The following is an 11,393-nucleotide window of genomic DNA, read 5'->3' as shown; positions in this document are numbered from 1 at the left end:
GAGCAGCAACAGCCACATCCAGAAGATGAGCCGCCAGTTGAGGAACAGAATGTGCTAGAGAATGAGGCCCTTAGAAGGCTTAAAAGAATTTAAAAATCAGCTTTTTCTAAGGATTATAAAGTTTATAATACAGAAAAAGAGGGGAGATTATTAGACGGAGTGAATGGCGGAGGCGACCGCTTCGACGGATCCCGCGCCGGACGCCGGCGGGGTTCGACGTGGCCGCCGGAAGACTCTTGCGCCGGGGGCGCTGGACAAGGTCTCGGCGACGCAGGCTCCTTCACCTTCACCGGCAAGCTCGCGGTTTGATGTGCTCGTGGAGGACGCCTCCGATGAGGACTCGGAGGTTTCTTGCGACTCCGATGTCCCGTTCGTTGCAGCGGTGGAGGTGGTGGGTTCTCCAAGGGCGTCGGAATGGTCGACGGTGATTCGTCGAGGAAGGAGGACCGATGACGAACTAGCGCAGGACTTCTGGGCCGATATTGGCTACCCCACGTCGGCGTCGCGTTTCTGGGAGAGAAGCACTCCGTCACCTAACGCTGGTAAGTCTGGTTCGTCTCATGTGTGCAGGTCGTCCGATGAAGTTGCGGCGAGGCAAGGCAGTAAGGCTACGCCGCCGGCGGCGGTGTTCTCCTCGGGGCCAGACGGTCGCCATCGCGGATCTTCATCGTCACAGCGTGGGGTTCTCCTGTAGCGGCGAGCTCGGGCTGGCACATGGAGGGGGCCGTGCCCTCCTCGCCGGTTCTCGCCGCCGGCGGTCTTGGGACAGTTCTTCCCCGCGCCGCTGGAAGCTGTTCCGTTCGCCCGTCGTCTGGAAGCGCCTGCCCAGGCGAGATCAACGGAGGATGAGGAGAAAAGCCCCAACCATCTCGTGCATGCTGCTGGGCCCATACCGTTGTTTTCGTGGGCCAAGCTGGGTCATCGCATGCAGTTTCTTTGGGTTGATTCCACCAGGCTACGTGTTTCGTCCTCGTTTCCGTCCGCTTCATCATCCTCGACCTCCGCCACGATCGCTGCAGCGCCGCCACCGCCACCGGCCGCATCCTCGCTCCCGACCGCGCCTCCAGGTTCATCGCCAAGTGCTTCTCCGATCGGGGCCATCCGTGCTACACCAGGTTCGTCGCCAAGGACTTCGCCCTCGACAAGATCTTCTTCCCGGACGCCAAGGACCACGTCGATCTCGCCTCCGTCGCCTCCAAACCCGGCTCGCCGCGCCTCGCCAAGCTCTGCGTCGACGCCTTCGAGTTCTCCTTCACCCGCGCCGTCCCAGCCGCCTCGATCGTCTTCGCCTCTACGTCAAGGCCATCGCTGCCAAGGGGCTGTTCCCGTTCTGCGTCGGGGGTGGAGGCCGCTCCGGCCGCCCACGTTTGCCGAGGTTGCTGCTCGTCCGCAGGCTCCCATGACGGGTCAGCAGCCGCCTGGAGGTCTCCCGCCGCCGCGGGGCGCTGGCCTTCGCTCGGCCGGCCAGGGCGGGACGGTTGCCGGCACCTGGCGGGGCTCCGCCCGTTCGCCCTCCTTTCGCTGGACTTCCAGCGCAGGGTGCCCCGAGGGCTGCTGCTCCGGCTGCAGCGTTCATCCTCCCGGCGGACGGGGCTGTTCCGCCGCATCATGCGGCTGCGCCGGTCACAGGGGCGCTGCTCCCGTCGCGTCCGTACTTCCCTCAACCCACTGGTCACATTCAGGTGGGAGCGGTCATGCTACAGAGGCCGGTGATGCCTCTGCCGCAAGCCATGCCCCAAGCGCAAGGTCAGAATGCTGCAAGGAAACATAAGAGCAAGAAGAAGAAGACGGTCCCGCCTGCGGCTGCACAGGGAGGGGCTGTGCACACTGCTGGAGTTCAGACCTTCGGCCAGACTTCCTCGCAGCAGCAGGGCTATGCTCCTCAGGGTTCGATGGCTCCTTTGCAGGGACAGCATCACATGTACCAGTTCCCCTATATTCCATCTGGGTATGAGCAGCACAGACAGTTTGCTTCGCAGTTTCAGCAGATACCTATTCAGTCTCAAGCAGGATAGGGTGTATATGTACAGCCGCATCAGCCACCAGTGCCACCGTTACCTTTGTTTCAGCAGCCACAGCCTATGGTGCCTCAGCCGAGTGCGGTTGTCCAGGTGGCGAAGGTCGCCAAACCAGCTAGTAAGTCTAAAAAAAGTGTAAGGTGCTGGAAATGTTCTGATAACTCGCATGCTGTGAAAGACTGCAAGGTTGATCACTACTGTTACATTTGTGATAAGAAGGCTCATCCCACAGCTCGTTGCCATGTGCTTAAGTTGCCACGACCGTCTGTTTTTGTTTCTGGGTCTGGCCTTCTGGAGACATATTTTACTGCTTTCCCGGACTCAGTGGTAAATGAAGATCTTGCCCCGACTCAGTCACCTATTGCCCTTGTGGAGGTCACTGGGGATGTGGTGCCTGCAGATGTGATTGCTAAGCAGGTGGCTCGCCGGTGCTCCGATTATCCCAATTGGAAGTGGGAGGCGATTCCTCATGTGGATATGCAGTTCTTGGTTTCGGTTCCTTCCTTCGACGACCTTGACAGGCTTGATGGTATTCAGGTGGGGGTGCCTTCTTTCAGTTCCTCTATCTCCATCTCCGCTTGGCGGTCAGCGGAGGTTCCTCACAAGGCTGAACTTGAGAAGGTATGGCTGCACGTGGATGGAGTGCCTCATACGCTGCGACACTTTTTTGGGTTTGTGGGCTGTTGGATCTCTTGTTGGTAAGACTGTGGATGTGGATCTTGTTAGTCTGAGACGCAGGGCAGTGGTGCGTATTCAGGTGGCCATGCTTCAGGCTGGGGTTCTAGGGGATCCTTCTGATGAGGCACGCCCGATAGCTAAAGCTGATGCTGTGGTCAAGTTCAAGGCTTTTGAGTTCCGCTTCCGCAGGGAGCCCGCAGATTATATTCCGGAGCCGGATTTTGTTCCTTTGGTTTGGGTAAAGAAAGATGATTCTGATGAGGGAGGTGAGGGTGCTCCTGATGGTGGGGATGATGCTATGGATACATCTGAGCCGAGAGTGGGGCCTTCAGCTTCTGGGACTTCACAGGTTCAGCAGGGAGGATCTAGCACTTCGGCGCCTGGAGTTACTCATGCTATGGCCCCTGTTTTTGCCGTCACGCCTTTTAATCCAAACCCGCAGACGCCGAATGCTATTGAGGCTGTGAAGAGGCTGCGGGCAGTTAGTCCCTCTTTGGAGGCTCCGTCTTCTGCAGCAGCTACCCCTCGTGTGTCGGCGGAAGAATTACGTTTGGCTCTTAATTCGATATCTTCTAGTTCTTCTATGTCTTTGGATCTTGCTGTGGACCACTCCCGCTCGGACAGGCCGGCTAGAGGTCGGGTATGCACCCTCGCCCGTACTACACCTGCGGCAGCGAGACGGGCTGCGGCTTCAGCAGCTGCCCGCGTGGGTTCGTGTGTCGGAGAGGATGTCCTGGCGCATGCTGTTGGGTCGGGTGCGGGAGAGATGGTGCCGCGAGGGGGGTCTTCTTCACCCTTACCTCCTCGGGCGCCGTCACCTTCACCTCGTCGGGAGGGGGCCGCGGCGCCAGCTGCCTCTCCTTCGGGCGCTTGTGGGGGCTCTTCACCGACTCTGGCCCTACGACAGGCGTCTTCTTCGGCTGAGGGCGACGGGGTTCCCTTGACCCGGTCGGCCAGCCCTCCTACCGCTGGTGCCGTCGTACAGGGGTCACCACCTCCGTCGACGTGGAGCTTGGCTAGCCAGCCGGCGTCACCTAGGCCGGCCTTGGGCATGGCCGGCGTCATGGCGTCACCTCCTCCGGTTGTTGACGCTGCTAGGCTTCCTCGCGCGGAGCCTACTAGGGGAGGGTCTACTTCGTCTACCACCTCCCCTAGGACTGCCGCTTCTAGGCGGACTTCGGGTGCCACGGCGGTCGCTCCCATTCGTCGAAGCTCTCGGCATGGGGTCGGCATCGATGGGGCGGCGACGACGGATGAGGACACCATGGCAAAGGCCATGCGTCGCAAGGCGGAGTCAAATCTAGACTTTTCAGGTACTATTAACAGTTCAAAGTCTTTTTCAACTTTCCCAACACCGCTTATGGCTTCTAAGTTGCATAATGTGGGTCTTTCGTTGGGTACTTCTATTAGTTCTATTTCTGTTTCGGCTAATGCTCTGAGACGTATGGAGTTTGATAGACTCAAATTTACTCCAACGCTTTCGAGTAAGTCGGATAACTCTTTTTCTGACGAGGATGATGAGGAAGCGTACGCCGTCTCAGACGGCCAACTTCTTTCACATCTAGTTGGAGAGGTATCGGAGGTCGGTCTAGATGATACCGCTCTGGGCTCTTGTATTGAATTACAAGCGGCTGAGCGTAAATCCAGACTTTCCTCCATTAAACGTAATGCATGGCCTAATAAGAAGGCTAAGGTGACTAAATCTCCAATTGTTTCCAAATGAATGGCATGTTTGAGAATAGCAGAGGTCTAAAAGACTTGGCTAAACACTTACACATTGCTGAAAGCATTAGGGAACATGTTTTAGATTTTGTTGCTATCTCCGAGACGGGTAAACGGAATTATTCAACAAGTTTTCTAAATCGCCTGTCAGGCGGTGAAGACTTTGCTTGGGTATCCCGCCCACCTCGGGGGCGTTCTGGTGGCTTATTAGTTGGCATCCGAACTACGACTATGGAAATATTGGATAATTCTGGAGGTGACTTTCATATTAAGCTTCACATCCGGAATAAATCCGACAATTTCATATGGAGTTTGGTGTCTGTCTATGGAGCTGCCCAGGATGTTCATAAGCCTGCTTTTCTCCGGGAGTTGGTTAATCTAGCGAAGGACAATCCGCACCCTATCATCATAGGCGGGGATTTTAATTTGCTTAGATACCCTCATGAGAAGAGTAGGGGCAGATTTGACACCCACTGGCCTTTCTTATTCAACGATGTTATTGACAGTCTGGATTTGAGAGAGGTTACAATGGGCGGGAGACAATTCACTTGGGCGAATAGTCTCCCAGAGCCTACTTACGAGAAGTTGGATCGCGTATTGATGGACTCAGACTGGGAATTCAAATTCCCTCTAGTATCAGTACGGGTTCTTCCTCAGATTGAAGCTTTGTCAGATCACGCCCCAATTCTGTTATCTACTGGAACGCCATTGCCATCACATAGACGTCCGTTCAAATTTGAACTTGGATGGCTTAATCGGGATGGATTTACGGATATGGTTAAATTTATTTGGGACAAACCCGTTGCTGGGAACACCCCAATCCAAAGGTGGAATAATAAATTACGCTCCATGCATAGATACCTTGGAGGGTGGGCTAGGCAAATGTCGGGGCGGCTCAAAAAAGAGAAACTCACTCTATCATCAGATATTGATGCATTAGAGGCTCTTGCTGAGGTACGTCCGCTGACAACGCATGAGATTGAACTTAAAAGTCAATACAATGCTAAGTTGGTCGGCTTACTTCGTGAGGAGGAACTCAAATGGTACCAGAGATCTAAATCCCAGTTCTTGTTAGAAGGAGATTCGAATACGAGATACTTTCATAGTGTTGCCAATGGCCGACATAGAAAGAAACTCATTCACTCTCTTGTTCAAGATGAGGGACTGATCGAAGGTCAGGAGCAATTAAAGTCCTACATTACTTCTTATTATAAGAGCCTTTTTGGTGCCTCGGAGGATTCAGATTTATCCATGGATGAATCCAGGATCGATGATATCCCCCAAGTGTCTCTTGAAGAGAACGCCATTCTTACTTCCCCTTACTCCGAGGAGGAGATAAGAAAAGCTGTCTTTCAAATGGAACACAATAAGGCACCAGGGCCGGATGGTTTCCCAGCTGAGTTCTACCAGACTTTTTGGGTCATTGTCAAGTCTGATTTATTGGATTTGTTTGCCGAATTACATAAGGGGCAACTGGATCTGTTCCGTATCAATTTTGGTGAAATTATTCTTCTACCAAAGGTTACGGACGCAGAACGGATCCAGCAATACAGACCAATATGTCTTCTAAATGTTTGTTTCAAAATTTTCACAAAAGTTGCTACCATTCGGCTTAATTCAGTGGCAGGCAAAGTGGTGTGTCCTTCTCAGACTACTTTTATGCAAGGTAGAAACATCCTAGATGGGGTGGTCACCTTACATGAGACAATTCATGAGATGCACCGTAAAAAGTTGAATGGGGTAATACTCAAGATCGACTTTGAAAAAGCCTATGATAAAGTTAAGTGGTCTTTTCTTGAACAAACCCTAAGGATGAAAGGTTTTTCAGACGAATGTCGTGTTCTTATTAATAACTTTGTCTTTGGGGGTAGTGTTGCCATTAAGGTCAATGATGACATTGGTAAATACTTCCAGACCAGAAAAGGATTGAGGCAAGGTGATCCCCTATCTCCAATGTTATTTAACATTGTGGCGGATATGCTTGCAATTATAATAGAGCGTGCTAAGGTCGATGGTCAAATTGAAGGTGTAGTCCCCCACTTAGTTGATGGCGGATTATCCACTCTTCAGTACGCTGATGACACAATTCTATTTATGGATCATGACTTGGAAAAGGCACGTAACCTGAAATTAATTCTTTCAGCTTTCGAGCAGTTGTCCGGTCTTAAGATTAATTTCCATAAGAGTGAATTGTTTTGTTTCGGTGAAGCCGTCGATGAAGCCAGCTCATATGCTGAATTATTTGGCTGTGGGATTGGTTGTTTTCCAATTAGCTACCTGGGTATTCCAATACACTATCGGAGACTCACTTTGGCTGAATGGAAAATTGTTGAAGAGAGACTTCAAAAACGTCTTACTAGTTGGAAAGGAAAATTACTGTCCCTTGGTGGAAGATTAGTTCTCATTAATTCACTACTCACGAATATGGTACTGTATATGATTTCTTTCCTTCCGTTACCGAAAGGAGTCTTGCATTGATTGGACTATTTCCGATCAAGATTCTTTTGGCAAGGGGATAGTGAGAAGAAAAAGTATCGGTTAACTAAATGGAGTGTTGTATGCCGTCCGAAAGATCAAGGTGGACTTGGTGTTCATGATCTTGAAGTTAAGAACAGGGCTTTGCTTGGTAAATGGCTAGCCAGGTTGTTAACGGAGGATGGGGTATGGCAACAACTTTTACGGAAAAAGTATGTTGGCTCAAAGGCGATCTCTCAGGTTCTTTGGAAACCAGGAGACTCTCATTTTTGGGCTGGCATCATGGCAACTAAGAAGCACTTTTTCCCATTTGATTCTTTCTCCATTAAGAATGGGGCGGAGATACGGTTCTGGGAGGATCGCTGGTTGGGAACAACCACTCTTCGTGAACAGTATCCGGCCTTGTACAGTATTGTTCGTCATAAAGGGGATACTTTGCAGAAGGTGATGGAATCTTCTCCCCCCTCTATGACGTTCAGGCGTGATCTTATCGGTCCCCGGCTAGCTTCTTGGAATGAACTGCTTCAGCGTTTAGGTTCAATCCAGCTGGTTCAGGGGACGGATGAATTCCGTTGGAGCCTCACCAAAAATGGCATATTTTCGGTTAGCTCCATGTACAAAGCATTATGCCTATCTACACAACTGGTTTTAAATAATAAATCCATCTGGAAGATGAAGATACCTCTCAAAACAAAGGTCTTTGCATGGTATCTTCGTCGAGGTGTGATTCTTACCAAAGATAACCTTGTAAAACGTAACTGGCATGGTTGTACGAAATGTGTGTTCTGTCACGAAGAAGAGACAATAAAACACCTTTTCTTCAACTGTCGAGTTGCTAGATCTATATGGTCAATCATTCAGATAGGTTCTACCTTATACCCTCCCCGTAGCATTGCAAACATTTTTGGCAATTGGCTAAATGGGGTGGATTCTAGGTACAAAACGATTATCAGAGTGGGAGCGATTGCGGTTGCATGGTCGCTTTGGCTATGTAGAAATGACAAGGTTTTTAATGACAAAAATTCTTCTCTTATGCAGGTCATCTACCGGTGTACGGCTTTGCTCCGTTCATGGTCGCCACTTCAGCGTTTGGAGGATCGCGACCTCTTTATGGAGGTGTCTACACGATTGGAGAACACGGCCACGGAGTTTATTTCCCAACATGGGTGGCTGCATAGTCGGAGGATTGAAGCCAACGGAGCATCATAGTAGTTCGCTTTTTATATTTTTTTAATCTTATGTCGATGGATCCTAGACTTATAAACGGCTGTGTGCATCCTGGTTATGCAGAGGCTGGGTGTAATGCTTAAAACCTTTTGAGTAATAAAGCGCCCCTTATCGAAAAAAAGAAATAGTTCATATGGAAGGTGATCCCACTTCATATGAAGAAGCCATGAGAATCCCTTACTCATCGAAGTGGGTGGAGGCCATGGAAGACAAGATGAAATCGATGAGTTCCAACAATGTTTGGGACTTAGAAGAAATTCTTAAAGGAGCCAAAACAGTAGGCTGCAAATGGGTCTAAAAAAACAAAGCATGAGTCCAATGGGAATGTAGAAAAGTACGAAGCACGCCTTGTGGCAAAAGTATTTACACAAAGAGAAGGGACAGATTACAATGAGACATTTTCTCCAGTCTCATGTAAGGATTTCTTCAGAATTATAATTGCATTAGTTGCACATTTTGATTTAGAGCTACATCAGATGAATGTAAAGACGGTATTCCTAAACGAGGATATAAAAGAAATTATCTACATGAAATAACCCAAAACTTTTATTATGGAGGGCAAGGAAGACATGTGATGCCGCCTAAAGAAATCCACTTATGGATTAAAGCAAGCCTCTAGACAGCGGTATCCAAAATTTAATAGGGACATTCACGTTCTCTGGGTGAATAAATGAATAATAACAATATCAATAATAATAATTTACTAATCGCAAAATCTCGTTTGAAATTATATCCAGCATTCATTCTAGAAAAAAGAAAACAAAACGGCCAAAAAGAAAAATAACACAGCTTCTATGATGGATAAACGAATCTCGTGAGATAACTGGAGGCACCACATACGCATATGTGTGTTCCATATAGTTCTCCAAACGGACGGACGCTTCATGGAGGCTTAGCTTCATACATCGTTTCCTTCAGAGTCGGCGCCGTTTCGCCGGTGGCGGCGACGATAGCAGATAGAACCTCCCCTCTGTAATGGCCCTCTCCTCCTCGGTGTCTTCATTCTCCACCTCCTCAGCGTTCTCCATCTCCACCTCCTCCTCAGACGTTGTCTCCAGCGACCGTATATCCGGCGCCATGTTGAGGATACACGGGCCAGGATTCTCCAACGACAGTGACAGTGACAGCGTCAGTAGCGACCCGAGGCCGGAGCCGGAGCCAGACGCTCTTCGGACTGGCGCCGTGGCAGTTGCCACCATTAGCTGGTGCTGCTGCACCGGCTCCACAGCCAATGTGGGCACGATGGCACCACGGTCAGCCGCAGCAGCAATGTTAGTGGGCACCGTCTGGCCAGTGAAACGGCGTATCATCTCCATGAACCACTCCGGGTTTTCGTACACGTATGCCATGGACGGCTGGGCCTTCGGGGACACCTGCGGAGCCGGTGGCGGCGAGGGGGTGCGGTCCATGGTGACGACGTACGAGCTCGCACTCCACGGGCAAGACTGCATCAATTGAAAAGATATTACAAGGTTTAGTGTGAGTCGGATCAAGTGATCACTCATCTGCAAGCGATGCACATGCAATGTGATGTGGTCGTGTGAGGATTAACTAAATTGCACTTGTAAGTAATCCATGACAATGACTAGGATATACTCAGAAGCATGAGTGGAGAAGGCACATGTTAATTATTTCTTGACTACTCGAAAAGACAGTTAACCAGAAAACATTAGTACATCAAATAGGGTTAGGGCAGCATATATATGGACTCCAGTTGGAGCGAGATGTCAAATAGCAACAGAAGTAATTCATACAGAATGGATAAAAGAATCTACACAAAAATTACACTATTTTCATGATCAAGAATAATATATGTTTCTAGAAAAGTTGCACACTGTATCTTACATAATGACATAATTAAGTGATTCATACACAATGGATATAGGAATCTACACTAGAAATGATATGACATGCTATCTTCTGATTAAGTAAATATATTCAATTGAAACTTTGTCGATGTGAAGTGTGTAACAGAAAACGACAATATATAAATTGCATAGGCAAATCCTAAAGGTTTTATTGGAGCATGTGCTACACTACTAATGTATTGTACACAGGCCGACAAATATTAATGGGCGCAACACTTTTTAACAATTTCGCTCTAACACTAGGATTCTAATGCGCATTTTTTTGCAATAGAACACACTGTTAAGATTTAATTGAGATGCAACCCTTCCATTTGGATGCAAAAAAATTGCATTGGTTCGATTACTACAGTAAGAAATATACGTACATATGTAAATCTGGTCAACCATTTCAAATCATGTAGTGAAAGTATGTGTAAGCTAGTGCTTTATCTTGTCCTTTTATTCATTAAGTGACTTTGTGAAATCAGATTGTGTGGCCAAAATTTTCCACGGTTAAAATTGCTTTTTCTTGGATAGGTTTAAATCGTATTTGTGCTAACACATCGGGTATGTGAGTTAGATCTACACTTGAACTCTACGAAAAAAGGAAAGATCTACACTTGAACTAATAATGCCATTGATCTCTAGCTTTAACCAAAGGGTAGGCTAATCTACTGATACTTCTTTCTTAAAACGTGTATACATGTTCTTGGCGTGCAAAGTTTCAAAAACTTACTGGTGTCTCTATTGTCCCATGATCGAGCTAATCCTGAAACTTGGCCTTACTATACACAAAACCAATATCGTAAAATCAGACGTCAGACCAGATTTGTGGAGGTTGGAAAAAAAAACACAACAAAAAGGAACTCGATCAGACCACCTGAGATGAAAACTACACCAATTGTTGTGTGCGCCTACATGTTGTGTACTTATACCAAGTGCATAGGACGACGTACCTGTGAGATCTACTGAAATGTGTCGGCCATTCGAACTAGACTAGATCGTATTATCGAGCATCTCGCTAAACGAGAAAATGACACGGGCAGGTAGAGAAAACAGAAAGATAAAACCTAGCTAATCATGTAAACAAGCAACAACATTTCTCTCTAAGCAAAGGAAGGAACAGCAGGTAGACGTATAAGTAGAGAGCAGAAACTAACTGACCTTAGCAATGGAGGATTGGAGGATTGGAGGCAGGGAGAGATAGAGAGCGGGGTGTCCAGACTTTGCTCCTCCTCTTCCTCTCCTCGGGTGGAATTTGTACATGAGGAGTGCGACTAGGAAGGAAAGAAACGCCGATGGGATATAAGAGAATTAATGCCCGCTAGCTGTTAGGGCGAAAGAGGCAAATTTGAATGGAAGTTTTTTGAAGTGATTTAATGGATGTTTTTGTTTTGTTTTTCTTTCTATAAAAGTTTGTTCCTTG

The sequence above is a fragment of the Lolium rigidum genome, chromosome 3, assembly GCF_022539505.1.
Source record: "Lolium rigidum isolate FL_2022 chromosome 3, APGP_CSIRO_Lrig_0.1, whole genome shotgun sequence".
NCBI classification, from domain to species: domain Eukaryota; kingdom Viridiplantae; phylum Streptophyta; class Magnoliopsida; order Poales; family Poaceae; genus Lolium; species Lolium rigidum.
The sequence above is the reverse complement of the archived record's forward strand: the minus strand, read 5'-3'. Positions refer to the sequence as shown.